This window comes from Bombus vosnesenskii, unplaced genomic scaffold, assembly GCF_011952255.1.
Source record: "Bombus vosnesenskii isolate JDL3184/JDL3185 unplaced genomic scaffold, Bvos_JDL3184-5_v1.1 scf7180000013266, whole genome shotgun sequence".
Lineage (NCBI taxonomy): Eukaryota > Metazoa > Arthropoda > Insecta > Hymenoptera > Apidae > Bombus > Bombus vosnesenskii.
The window spans coordinates 3,318,359-3,332,789 of record NW_022882926.1 but is presented as its reverse complement, the minus strand read 5'-3'; the positions used below and the strand labels follow the sequence as shown (position 1 = coordinate 3,332,789).

General features: G+C 40.1%; 1 protein-coding gene across 1 annotated transcript in view; it reads right to left on the bottom strand.

Annotated features, from left to right (window-relative positions):
- Positions 1-308: 308 nt before the first annotated feature.
- The window catches only part of LOC117230142, a 145,532-nt gene continuing 131,409 nt past the window's right edge, over positions 309-14,431 (bottom strand). The window contains exon 4 of the mRNA XM_033487265.1: positions 309-705. The gene's annotated coding sequence lies outside the window, so the exon portion shown is untranslated. The remainder of the gene's footprint in view (positions 706-14,431) is intronic.

The following is a 14,431-nucleotide window of genomic DNA, read 5'->3' as shown; positions in this document are numbered from 1 at the left end:
CATCTCTGGCTATTGTCGTGTCTAATTTAAAATTACAATTTCTTTCGCAATTTTTAATTCTATTAACATTCGAAAGATCAAGATAATCCATACTTTAGACATACTACAATATTAGATATATTACGTTTTAATGTTTTAATCGAATGTTTTATCCATAGCTAGAACTAAAACTCTCTCGTTCTCTTCCATTTTTATAAAAAGAGAAAATCGATAAATATACAGGTATAATAGCTTCAGAAATTCTCTAGTGTATTAAATACCATCTGGAAAATGGCTTTTAAAGTTTCATCATGGATTGCATTAAGCTTTAAATCCTGCGATTTCTGGCCACAGTCCTGAAAGAACGCTTACGTCAACGCTTTCTCTCGTTAATGTCGTTAATTAAATCTGGCGCGGCCGTTGCGCCCCGTTGCAATCCGATTTCGATCGCGGACGCGTAAGAATTACACAGCGGCTTCTGTGTCTGTCACGAATAACAATGTATCGTTACGATTAATTACCCGGATTCAGTTCATTAGGACACCGGCGTGTTTCGCATATGCTTTAATTAATGCAATTTACTTGCCAGAATCCAAAGAGGCAGACAGAGACGGGGCGATGATGGCCAGATAGAGGGGAGTGGAGGGTGGAAGTGGCCGCTACAAAAGGAGTTTCATCCAATTACGATTTCATTCCACCGTTCATCAGGGAATTCTTTCGTTCCATCTGCAACAATTGTGAAAAATATATTTCATGTAGCCCTTGTGCCTTTAAAGTGGTCAAACTTTGTATTTCTAATAATTTCTTTCAATCAGAGTTCTAATTAACAAAGTAGTTTGTTTCTTTCCGACCTCCGACGAAACAGAAAATTCTATGATTTTAATCATTCTTAATTAGTTTTACTAAAATAAAAGTTTATAGAGCAACAGAAAGTTTAGAGGTTCGCAATACTGCACAAACTTCATCAAACCTTATAATGTTACAACTCCAATGCCAACCTCAACTCCTATTCCTGTCCACTCAAACTCACCCTTAAACTTATTATTTCCTCTGGACTCTAGGTCACATTTTCCTTTTCCTTCCACTAATTAACTTTCATCAAATCTCGTAGTTTTACGACTTGAAGATTACCCACAACATCCACCCTTGGCCATTCATCACGAAAACCATCAATTCGTCCATTCCGATTCAACACTCATTCGCTTTTTCTTGCTCTATACCATATAAGCTCTGTCAAAACTCGGAAACTTCGAGCTATACAATTATTCCGAACAATCACCTTCGCCTGCACAAACCTACCTTCAAACCTATCGTTTCCTTGAGTTTCCCACTTTCTTCCAACGTATCCCAAACTTCATCAAAGCGCAAAACTTCCTTCAACTCCAAAATCATTCTCAACGACCACTCTAGCCTACTTAAAGTCCAACATTTTCTCGATTCCAACTCTCGATCCCTCCTTCATCACCCTACCTTCTCCTACCTTCCAATCTGCAGCGAAAGGAGGCACCAATCTTGGCGAATTCTTTCCACGAGCGGATACGACGCGCTCGTGGGAGCAGCTGCCCGGAAACAGCGTCTATCCGCGAGCTCCTGATTGGTGCATGTTACACCTGTGCCATCGTGTGCATGTGCACACGTAATATTTAACGCGCGCGCGTACTCCCGTGTCTACGACAATGGGGCTTGGCAAACAGCTTTTCACGCTGGTTTCCTCTCGCTCGGGCACATTAAGCGCACCCGTGTAAATTTCGTGTACACCTGATTGTTCGCGTGTTAACGCGGCCCAGAGCCGTATGCATATATATATACAAATACACATATATGTATACACATATATATATACATATATGTAACGCGGGAATCGAGCGGAACGTATGTACCAAGCCCGGAGAACATCCATGACAATCGCAGTTCGTTTAAGAGCGACGTCGACGAGCGGCACACGGTGACGCGTACGCAAGCGTAAAACCGAGTTTCCGGTTATTCGGATTATATTCGAAGACGTAACGATTGGCGCGACGATCTCGACCAGAAGAAGAAAGCTCGAGCGAGCTGCGCGTCTCAGAAACGAAATTTACACGTTTCTTTATGGGGTCGTTGTTTAGGATGGAAATTATAGACGCAGATAATATTAATAACATATAACGACGAATAACAATGAAATTGTGGATTTTTATGCACCTATATGAAACTTAAAGCTGCACGAAGAAGATAGAAGGCGCACAATAGAAGAAAATATAGGAAATGTTCAAAGTAGGATACGAAATGTCAATAATATAATATAATTTACTAATTAGAATTTCTATGCATTTATGTAGATGAAATTTACGTGATAACGTAAAAATGCACAGAATGCGTACGATATACGAATATATACAGAATAAGTAGATTACTGGTCTTAATCTTTGTTGAAGTGGTTACCACTTCTAAGAAAACTCTACATCTGGTCTTTTTAGTTTTCTCAAGCACTGAAGCCATCGATAGTGTGTAGACAAAAGACTGCGACGAAGACAGACCATAAACAGTAGACAGGCGACGTTGGCTTCGGGGTTTTCAGTTATTGGGTAACACAGTTAGCGTGCGGATCTGGACCAGCTCAAATTGTATTCTTACTTATAATTACACTGCTATTTAAATATATTTTTTGCCTTACAATTTATCCACGAGTTTTCTCCGTTTACACATCGAATAACCTCAACAATCTTGAATAAGTGAAACGAATTTTTATTTAAGTTTTACCTTTTCAGTTGCGTCCAAAAAAATATAAATTCGTATAAGAATCCGCGGTGCGTTGAAATTGTTGCAGAATATTTTTTGTGCCACCCAGGGCTTCTAATAATTTTGAAGTGTCGTTGTAACGGTCCTCTCACAATGACCATCGTAATTAGCAGTTCTTATAATTTACATCCTCGAGTGTTGCTTCTGCACGTTGGTGGAATTCTAATTTGCAAGGGTTCATTGTTTCGTTTGGGGCGCAGAATTCTTGTAATTTACAGGGTTGCAAGGCGTTAATTTCTCGATTTTGCCTGGCTGACAAATTTTCTGCCCTAGTTTGGCTTGCTTCACCGTGAACAGCGGCTAATTTCGTCTTAACCGCAAGTCTGCTTTGAGAGTTCTATTTCTGTTTTGGGGTTCAACGAAGAGTTTCGGACGTTCTTCGGATTTGGCATGAACAAGTTTTAAAGAAGTCGACGGCAATTAGTTTCAAATGTAATTTCCACGCTTATGATACAATCTTTGTCGATATCTTAACAAGTTTCGCTGTTCTACGTAGAAAACTTGTGTTTCCGCGTTATCAAGAAAGACAAGGGGACAGAAGTTCTACTCGAACCTGATTGATTTTCTTCTACCAACGATGGCGACCGAGTTTTATCGTAATGATAAAGTAGATTTCAGAAACTATCGCTTGTTACAGATCCCAGTGATTTTAGTTTTGCGCCAGATACTTCGCGGAGAGCGAACTTGATAGAAAGGAAATGAATTTCCTTACATTAAAGAGGATTCTTATTGATTGCGATCGATCGTTATTTAAAAACTTTCTAATTTTACCATTAACCATATTTGACAAAGATTTTATGAAATCCGGTAGACATTCTTACATAGAACTGCAGAATATTTTAATCTCGAATCCTTTGAAAACTACAGTTCATTTCTCTCTAAAGAAATACCCGTCTTCGATCTTCTCTTTATTTCAGAAGATTGTTTTATTCGATTCGCATAATCTCCCTCCAAGGATTTCCTTCTTCATGTTCTGCAATGAATTTTGTAGAAGATAAAATATATCTTTCCAAGAAGATTGGAAATTCTCTTATATGAAAAAACCATCTATTGTTTCTTAAGAATCTTTTAATTTTTGTTATTAACCATACTCGACGAATATTTGTGGTCTTTTCTCGATTTTTTGATAAGTATCTTTGAATAAAATTCCCGAGTACTCTCATCCCGAATCCTTTAAAAATATACCATTTCTTCCAGTTCTCTACGAAAAAAAGACACTTGTCCTCAGTATTTCTATTTTAAAAAATTATTTTATTCGATTCTTCCTCTAAGAACCTTATCTCCATCCTCTGTAGCAATCGATCGTTGTGAGCGCGAAAGAGAAACCGCCTCGATTTATCCCAGAATTTCTCTTAATCACCGGTAGTGAGCTGCCCCGCGAAGAATACAAAATGCAGCCGAGAGACGAGGTGCTCCATGATCATGTAAATAAGGTACGAAAATGTAGTTTATGCTACGTAGCCGAGACCCAGTTTCGTGTTTCCGGGAAAAACGGTAATGGATAGGGACGAGGGCGGACAAAGCGGAGGACGAAAAGAAGGGATTGCTGCGCCAAGAATACGTACAGCTTCCGGAATATTTCCTATTAGAACAAAGGAGCGGAATACAATTTCCCAGGCAGCATCGTCTACTGCAAATGTATAATGACTTTGGGAATCGACGGACGAGTTCCGCGAAACTTCGTTCGGTGTCTCTCGTTCTGGTTTCATAATCGCAAGATGGTACACGAGAGATCGTTCGTTTCGCTGTGGATCGCCTCGATAATTGTCCCGGCAATTACACACTTTACAATCTCTCTCGTCGTTGTCATCGTCGTCATCGTCGTCGTCGTCGTCGTTGTCCTGGGTGCTTCGCGACTGCATCAGCGCAGCAAGATAAGCTTCCCCTTTCCACCTCTTTGGAGCGTGGCATGGAAATTATGCGACATAATGAAATTCATCGATCGAAAGGCAATTTTGCGCGATGCCAGCGTACTCCAAGTCACCGGTATTATTTATCGGGGACCCGTTATCGCTAATTGCGGCCGATATTTTAAAGAGAATGTGAAGCACGCCCGAGCATTACCAGACGTGCACGAGGTTTATCGTGAAACTGGATTTGGCTCGGCTGGTTTGGCTCTCTTTTCGCTATGGTATTGTGCCGTTTAATTATTTATAGGCGGGGTACTTCAAGTTCTAATTGGGCAGCGAACCACTTGCTGAATCTTGATAGGATTCAGCAACCATTGTTACGCTGCAGATGTAAGGGAATAATAGCGGATCGTAGACAGGTACTCGAAGACCGTGAGCTCTTCCTATATCAGATTCCAATCTTCCATCGAACGATCTTCCGCCGGTTGCCGTTTTTAGGCGGTATATTATGCTCTTTGATATCGAGTAGTTGCGAGAATGTTCTGATATTCTATTATATAAAATTGTAACTTTAATATATCAGTGAAAATTTATCTTCTATTAACTATATCTGTTGTAACAGCGTTTCATTCATTCAAAAATATCAATCTCAAAATCATTTTCGACTCAAATTATACTCGCAATAAAATTCTTCTTACAAACAGTTTAATCAGGACTGCATGTCGCAATACTTTTCACGTCGACATACGAAACACTTTTATTTTTAAAAGCTACGTCCGAGCAACACGATAAAGTTTGGTTGCGAACTTTTGCCAATCACTGTACGCTTGGCTTATGGTTCGCTTTCTTCAAATAACGATGGCAAAACCAGTAACCAGCCGACGAACTCGTTGACGCGAGTTAATCGGCGCGTCGCCGCTAAAAACAATCAGCCACGGGATCGAGTTAAATATAAAGTAACGCGAACGAAATAATAAACAGGACGCGCCAGAAATTGCGACGCATTTTAATGTTTAATTGGCAAACGTGCGCCGATTAAAAACGACCGGTCGCTGATTACCAGCGATGGGAAAAGGTGGAAGTGGAGGGAAGGGATCTTTTCAATCGAGTTAACGAGGGGATGCGATGCGATCGCGACCGATTTCCCTCAGTCTCGCCTACCGGTTTTCTCTATTAATATACTAATGAATTGTATCCATGGTAATTCGCTTTTGTCCTCTGGCAGCTGGACCATGGACTGTAGATCGACTTTTCTGCTTCGACGCTGGGAACCGGGAACCTGCCGCGTTTATTTCGTATACGTAGATCATAATTAAAGAGTACTTTGATTAGATCCCAGTAGAGATCTCCATCTAAATCTTGTCTAGATTAATCAAGGAAGCATAAATAAATATAAATGAAAAATCTTAACTTTGAATTTGTATTTGGTTGGCAACTAAGTGATTGCGGATTTTGTCGTTAAGCTTAGTTACTTAAAGCCGCAATCGCTTAGTTGCCAAACCCAATAAATCGAGTCTATTTCATGGCCTCTAGCTTGGAATTAAATAAATACGTACACGTGAATTTTAATTTTCCTTGGTCTATGATCATTTGATAATTTTTTACCCTAAATACCGCTTCTAAGTAGCTTTAGCTGCTTTCCAAGTTTCAAGATATCATTTATTAATGCACCATAGTTATATTTCTAACAGGGAAATCACGTTGCACGTATCATTAAGAATATAGACCTGCCAAATTCTATAGCATCATCGTAATGACATCGCATAGCTCGTTTGGATGCCGGCAGTAACTTAGAAATAGTTACGGCTTCGTAAAGCTAGTTATACTTGTTTCCCAAGATCGAGTAGTTGAAATTGGAAGCGGAACCTGCGTGGTTCGATTAAAATTTAAGCGGATCTACCGGTTCGAGAAGTTCGTCCGGATGTTTGCGTGAGTATACTGTTGATTAACAAGATCAAAGATATCGTGTCGAGATGTAAATGACGTAGTTATAACGTACATGATTTATGTACATATTGATAGCTTCCAGTTTGTTTTTCCCGCAATTAGCTCCTCTGCAAACTAAAATCTAATCAACATAAATTATCGAGACTATATCCTGTACATTGTGTCACGGTATATTTTTATATCGTTCGAAGAATTATCGATTAAATTCCCGAAATTTATTTTCTTATTTTTACGTAATCTACACGAGGCTCCATACATTTCATTTTCGTGGCATTACATTTTTTAACTATACCAAAGTACCATTAAATGATCCGAAATTTAATATACCTCTAATTAATTAGTAAATGCTGTAATAAATATTTACTATGATGCGCAAATACTTTTTATAACTATTGTGTGAAGCGAATAACATAATATGTGCGATAAAATAATAAAGAAATAAAAGCAGTGGAAATTCGATTCACATTCAATTTATACTAAATCTGTAAATTTCATTTCAACTTATATTAGCTATACAGTTATTTATATTAAACATAAATATAAGCTATCATCCTGATACTTATTGCCAGCAGTGTATATCGCAAACGATTTCTTCACGTGTCGGCGATGCTCGTCACCACGGAAACCATATATTACCCGCGGAACGATGGCAATTTGTACAGTTGATTTTCCAAGTCAACGAGCAATCAGGAAGCTGACACACAACTCCCGCCGCATTGTCGCGTGAAGATTGCTTTTTCATTTCGTTGGTCGTTTATTTTTTCGTCGATCAACGAGCCCCGGGAATGTAAATTAATCCGGTATTGCATATGAGATGCGCGGATGTGCGGGCATATCGGGTCCGTATTGAATTCCGTGATTGGAAACAGGTATTACGCGTGGCTCGTGAAGGGTGGAAAACCGGCGTTGGGGGTGGAAAAAAAAGGACTGGGGCAAAGGGGGAAGGAGAGTCTGTGGCTCGTTTCTGGCCGTCGCTTTTCCCCCGGTCTGTTATCGAAGGCGTTTCGTCGAGGAGCGAAAATAGGGGAGCGCTTTTAGCCCCCACTGATTTGAAAATGTATCCTCGTCTCTGTCTCTTTCGGTTCTCCTCGTGGAAAATTGTACGCGCGATATCGTGTTCAAACTCTGCTTCGACTTTTATCCTGCCACTCTTTTTTCTTTTTTCTGTCTAGTAGATAATTATAGAGAAGCAGTCTTCGATACACCGTGGCTGAATATGTAGTAGCTCTCGTGATGTAGCGAGCTTCTAAATTAAAGCGTCCGGAACTGATTGATGCAGTGACATCCAGCATCGTTCGCGATACTCTATCCGTTTCTGTGGAGACTGAATCAAAACTGAGTTATGCTTTACGAGAGTCTTTTAGACACTTTTATTCGCCCGTTCAAATATTCGATATTTTAGACGTTCCTGAGATCTGTGTATTATTCCGATCTGTTTATTCATTTCAGGCAAATCGAACGATCTAACGTTTGCAATAATTCGTGCAGACGTGTAATTATAAGTTAGAATTTGGAATTCAGGATCTCCTTATGATACACATATGTTTATGTATGTTAGTAAAAAATTAATTAGAGCGCAAAGATACAATCAAGTTAAGCGTCATCGTCACGGATCGCGGAATGATGAACAACTACCTGCATTTTTTACGGAGACCCTAATTAATTCTTATGACTTCGGTTCCTCGAGTGTCTGGCTGCTCGAAGCTGTCCAATTAACCATCCCTTGGCCGACTATCATGAACGTCTATCTTGTAGTTTGTCTCAGTCATCATAGAATTTTTATAATAATATTTCGCAGCGCGCGTAATTTTTTCCAAACTATCTTCCACGTTATATGATACGTTTGCCCAACAACTAAGTACTGTATTATACAGGGTGGTTGGTAACTGGTGGTACAAGCGAAAAGGGGGTGATTCTACGCGAAAAAGGAAGTCGAAAATATAGAATAAAAATTTATTTCTTTCAATTTTTCCATCGAGACAACGATCAACAGTGAGCTCCGTCATAACGTACCGCACGCGTTCCGAGCGAAAATTCAAAGTCGATTTTCTCAAAAACAAAGCTTCAAACGAAAAATTTTTATTCTATATTTTCGACTTCTTTTTTCGCGTAGAATTAACCCCTTTCCGCTTGTACCACCAGTTACCAATCACCCTGTATAAGTTATATATGTAAGATTAAAAAACTACGAATGGATCTCTATAGTGTAGTAACAATTTCAACCGTTTCAGCGTCGATTTTGTATTAGTGGAACAGCATCGTACGATCCATCGTCGTGATTTCTCTTTCTTTTCTCTTTAACATTTTTATTAAATCATCTTAAAGCAGAACGATTCCAGGTAACGGCGCGCGAAATAAAGTGCACGAAACGTAATTTGTGCTCGTTGTTTACGAACAATAATTCACGACGCATGCTGTTTCGTTCGCAACAATTAAACGAATACCGTGTTTTCACCCGTTTCAACGTAATGGTTCGCGTGCGTTTCACCCCCTCCTCCTGTCTCTTTTTTCTCCTTTTTTCCCCGCTCGTTTCTTTTTCCCATCCCCGTTCTCGTTTTCTGCACGGTGCTCGCGCGCGATCGCGCTTTTATTGGAAAGCCGCAACAGATATTTTCGCTGCGTGCGAATAACAGCATATGGCGGGGCCAATTTTCCGGCAACTTGGTCGGCTGTAAATTCAGCTGATCCTGGAGAACCAGTGCCGGACAGCAATTACATTTTTCATGAAAATTAAAACGCCGTCCACGTTGGAATTTGTAATAGGCTGCTTAATGGTCATGTTAAATTTCAACCTCGGACCAAGTCGAACGAACGCGATAGTTGAGCTTTACTTTCGATTCGAGTAATCATCGCATTTGTTCTCCGAACAGAACGAAATAATATGCCGAAAAAATGTTGTTTCAATTGGCTAAATAAATTTCTAAATTTCCGTAGACGAGTTGAAGCTTTAATTCAACTTCGGAAAAGCACAAAATCAATTGCAATAGCTGTCTGTGCGTTTATGGAAAATATTAAATACAGAATGCACGACGTAATACGCCAAATTATATTAAAATATACAAAGTAACGCATTGGTTATAATATTGAATAGATAAAACGAATCTTCGCTTGCTATTCTTTTAACTATGCCCACGAAAATATGAAATTGCGCGAACATTCTAACAATATTACGCTACCTTCCTACAAGCAACTTAACTAAACGATTAATTTCAGGTACGATGAATATAGTCTTAAAATCTAGAATATAAAGTGATCTTCGTAATAGCCTCGTTCGAAGAGGCACGACTGACGAAAATTGGCAAGCGTCAGATATAAAATACAATGGCGAATACGCGTGATTATTTCGAAAATGAAATGGTAGCCTGGAGGCGGCTCGACCTGGCTTATTTACATTCCGGGTCAAGGGCTCACAAAGGAAGCTGTAATTATGAGATGAAAGCATTCCCCTTGGTTCGAGAGTAGAATACCCTTCCATACACGGGGATATACGTATAGATTCGAAAAAGAGGCGAAGCATTCACAGTTTTTTGGCGTTTCATCGCGTCCAATTATTCGTTACCCAATGAAGACCATCCCTGAACCTTGGCCCTAATCAATTAGTCTCACGGACGATCTTTCTTCATTTTCTTTTTCTTCTTCTTATATTCCGTGTATTTTCAAAGCAAACCACTGAAATCGTGGTAGAAGGAAAAGCATATAAAAAAACGAACGAACGAACGAACGAGTCTCTCGAATCTCATTAGCCGTTCAGCTTCGAAACTTTGTCTTCCGATGTTATTAGAAGAAACGAGTTCGGTCGCGTCAATCGATATTTAATTAAACTCGAATTTGCATGAAAGTTCGACGTGGGTAAGAAAGGATAGGGGCGGCGGCATAATTAGGGATAATCTTTTACCATTTATCTTCTAAGCGTTCCGGATGTACATTGTTAATTACGGCTGACAGTAACGAAGAGAGCTCCACTTAATCGAGCACGGACTTCGCAGCCACCGACGTCTCGGTTCTTCCACGACTTTCTTTTCCTTTGATCCTTTGATCCCCCGACTGCTGCTGCTGGTCTGCTCCTTCAATATTTATTTATCCTGCCAGACGCTGCGAGAGCTCCGGCTAGAGAACGCTTTTATCGCCGTTTTCGCGGTCAATGGCGTCGCATAAAAGGACACCGGTTCTCGTGTAAACTGGCCGAGAATTAAATGGCCGAGTAAATTGTAGGACGAAACGAACCGCGAGCCTCGTCGCGTCATTTAAGAGACGACAAGATTTCGCTGGAATTTCAGTGGAGGCGGCAGATTGTTCGAATAAATTGAGAAAGAAGGCGTTAACCATGGATGGTTAGAGAAAAATGAAATACCATAGTACGTGAATGGGTGGACATTATTTTTCGATGTAATTTGTTGACGATTGTGCTCGAAAAATTATGACGACGAGTGATAATGGCACGAGTGGAGAGCGGTTGAGAGCTTTCACAGAATAAATGGTAAAAGTGTTCGATCTACCGATGGTTTTGTCAGTCTGACGAGCTACGCGATACTCGAGTTTCGCGAATAATGCTGTGTTTCAAGAATATTCGTCAAATTCGAGTATTAATTATAATAGCTTGTTATTATCGCAAAGAAATTTTCGAACAAAAACGCTTTCGAGAAATTAAGTAATTCAATGTTCGTTAGCATGGTTAAAATCGCGGCGAAACAATTTCCTGTTAGAGGGTGGAAAGTTTAATCGGTCAGTTTTTTTTATGTTTCGAGGATGTTGACTCGTTGCGAGTTGATTCCTCGAAATTCTCTGCTCGTTCGACGACCGTCGATTCGACGATTTACACGGCGGAACGACGTCACGTGAGAGTTCTGGCGAACTCTGCGAGCAATTTTCTTCGAAATGAAACGAAACGCGTCCCCATCAGTATGCAAAGCTCGTTGCCTTCTTTTCTAGTCTAAGATCGAGGCGTCGCGACATAAATAGCATCTCGATTCTAAACGAATCTCCTAAATCGTCTGCTCGTTTTCTAATCAGCCGAACGGTGTTGGAATTTCGATTATTTCCAGACGAATTTGCTATCAAGAATAAGAAGAAAATTTCAAACTCTAATGGATTAATTTTTGTACGGTTAGATTGTACTTTCACCGCAGCTGCTGTTGAAACAATTAGAATTATTCGTAGTCTGAAGACGTTGTTTCCAAAGCTAAGCGATCGCGAATGAAATTTTGCGGTAGAACGTTTCCCTTCCGAGGAAGATTAGCTACTCTACATTGCTATTTCCACTCGTTGTTGCTCTATCTTCTATCACAAGAGAAACTCTGCTTTGTATTCAGGAAACGTTAACAGTTTTCGAGTCGCGGCGTGGGTGGGGTTTAAGCAAAGACGGTTTAAATAACCGAGCAAACAGAATGAGTCACGTGCAACTTCCACGGAGGGTGCCGATATATTTCCGTTTATAGGAAGCTGGGTTACTCTCGGTAAACTTCGGTTTAATTGGAGCATCTTTCGTCTCGTGTCCCGTTGAAAGTAACGAAATATCAAACTATAGACTCGACGATCCCTTCCAAGCCATAGACCATCAGCCTATTTTCTTTCTTTTTGCACGTTATCGAATAAGAGAGAAATAAATATATTGGATTATACACAACTGTTCAATAGTATCTGGATATTTACTTTATTTTTATCAGATGTATTTTAGTTAGAGGATTATAAATGAATGGAATTGTATTAATTTTATTCTTTATACATATTAGTTTAATTTGTAAAATATAACAGGTAACAATAAAACTAGTGTCTGTAATTGCCAAACCTTTGTGTAGGTTCTTTTGTTACTTCAGATCTTTTCATTTCAGAATCATAAATCATTCCTGAAGCAAAAGTATTTAAATCGTATATGGTAGATGGTAGTAATATATGTAGCAAATAGTAAAACATATTATCGTCATATGTTCTAACAACAAATTTGAATTTACAATTTGTTGATTGCATAAACAGGCAGTAAGTACTGTACTTAGTCTTAACGATTAATTTTGCGAATCGAGAGGAAGCATCTGGATACTGGTGAGTGGTATTATACAAAAGCGGCGGTGTAATTTAACAAAGTATCAAAATGCAAAGTACTGTCGCAAATTGAAAAAGGCCGGGCCATTACGATTTGCACATGAGTATCATAACGTCAGAAATTATACGTATAATCATCAAAGACCCAATTCCATTTACATGAACAGTACAGATTACAAGCTCTTACGCGAGCAAACACGTAAAAGGTACACAAGGCAGGAACGAGCGTGGAACGGCAATGGGGAACGAATGTAGAAGCTTTTACTCGAAATTCGTCACGTTCTCATCGCGTACAAAAGCAGGGGCCGCGGCGCGTCCCTTTCGCACAAAGAACACCCTTTTCGAACGCATTTCTGCGAGTAGTGGCCGCGTTAGAAATTCAGCGTGCAGTTTAGCCCACAATCGACGTGTGCTCTCGCCGTCAGAAGGCTGTGTCGTCGCCTGGGAACACCTGACACAGAGCAAAAGGAGAGAAAAGATAGAGACAGAGAGCACGATGTGTAACAGTTGGCACGAGCGAAAGTTAACACTGTACCTGCTAATGGCACCCCTTCCTCCATTTTCTATTCGTGATTGTACACAGTACCGAGCGTACTCTTTTCCGAAACACTGCTCACTCGAGTACTTATCGTGTAGGACAGAGAAGAAGGAAGAAACGAGGACGAGGAGGGGCAAATAGCGGATTCGAAACGGTGTTACGCCGATACGAACGATAGAAGAAGAGAAATAGGGGGAGGTTGCGCAGCCGTTTTGTTCCCAGCGAGGGACATCAATATCGTTGCACCGCGCCAAGTATTCAGAATGCCCTTCAAGAATTTTAATGCGACGGAGAAAGAATTTATTGCGACATAGAATGCGCAGTAATGGCGGAAATACGTATAAAAGTCGGGAAAAGGGTGCGCATTGTCGCCGTCTAATGGCCTGCCCCGGGCGTCGCACACTGGCGACGTGTACACGCACCACCACCACCACCACCGTCACGCTCCATCGCTTCCACCCCTTTCTTCTTGCCGGTGCAGTGCCGTCCCTTCGAGAGCACCCCGAGGAGCAGTGAAATTTTAAGAATTCACGGGGACCTGGCGAACTTTCGACGCAGCGTTTGAGGTTCCTTTGTACACTTTCCAGTTAGATACTTTATCGTCTTTTTTTTTTGTTCATTGTGTGGTGCTACGATGGAAATTTAGATGCGTGAATTATTTATAATCCCGACATTGTGTACGCAACTAGGTAAATGAATTCGGTTCCTTATTCGAGGTAACTCGACGCTCGGTGTTAGGGAGTTTTTAAGATGGTTTCGAGTTTCCCAGTCTAGAAACGAGATCGGGAAGTTGAAATTAATTTTCTTTCATGTTGATCTCGAATTTCTTGTGTTTTCGTTTCTACGGTCTGATGATTTTTGCTGTCGAAGAAGGCGCGTAGTTGATAATCCCTCGATATAAGAGCAATTGGGAGAAATACGTAAGCATTCTGCGCCTTAACATAATAGCAGCCTTCATCGACGATTGTAAAAATACAAACGTACGATCATTTTATTTGACGATTTTAGAATTCTTACACTGACTTTGTTTCCATGTACGATGCTTTCTTACGTTCGAAGAAAGCAAAAAACCTATTTCATGACTTTGTAATCTTTATACATCCTATAATTTTCCATATTCATCCTATAATTATAATTTATTATCCTATAATTTTCTTAAACACGAAAAATCTTTCAATCAATTTTATGGAGATAATTGGAGCTTCCTTGCACCCTTAATTATCTCCGCAACAGTCGCCAACCCTAAGAAAGCTCCTTTGAATTTACACGACGGTGTCCCCCACGTAACAACTTGGTGTACCAA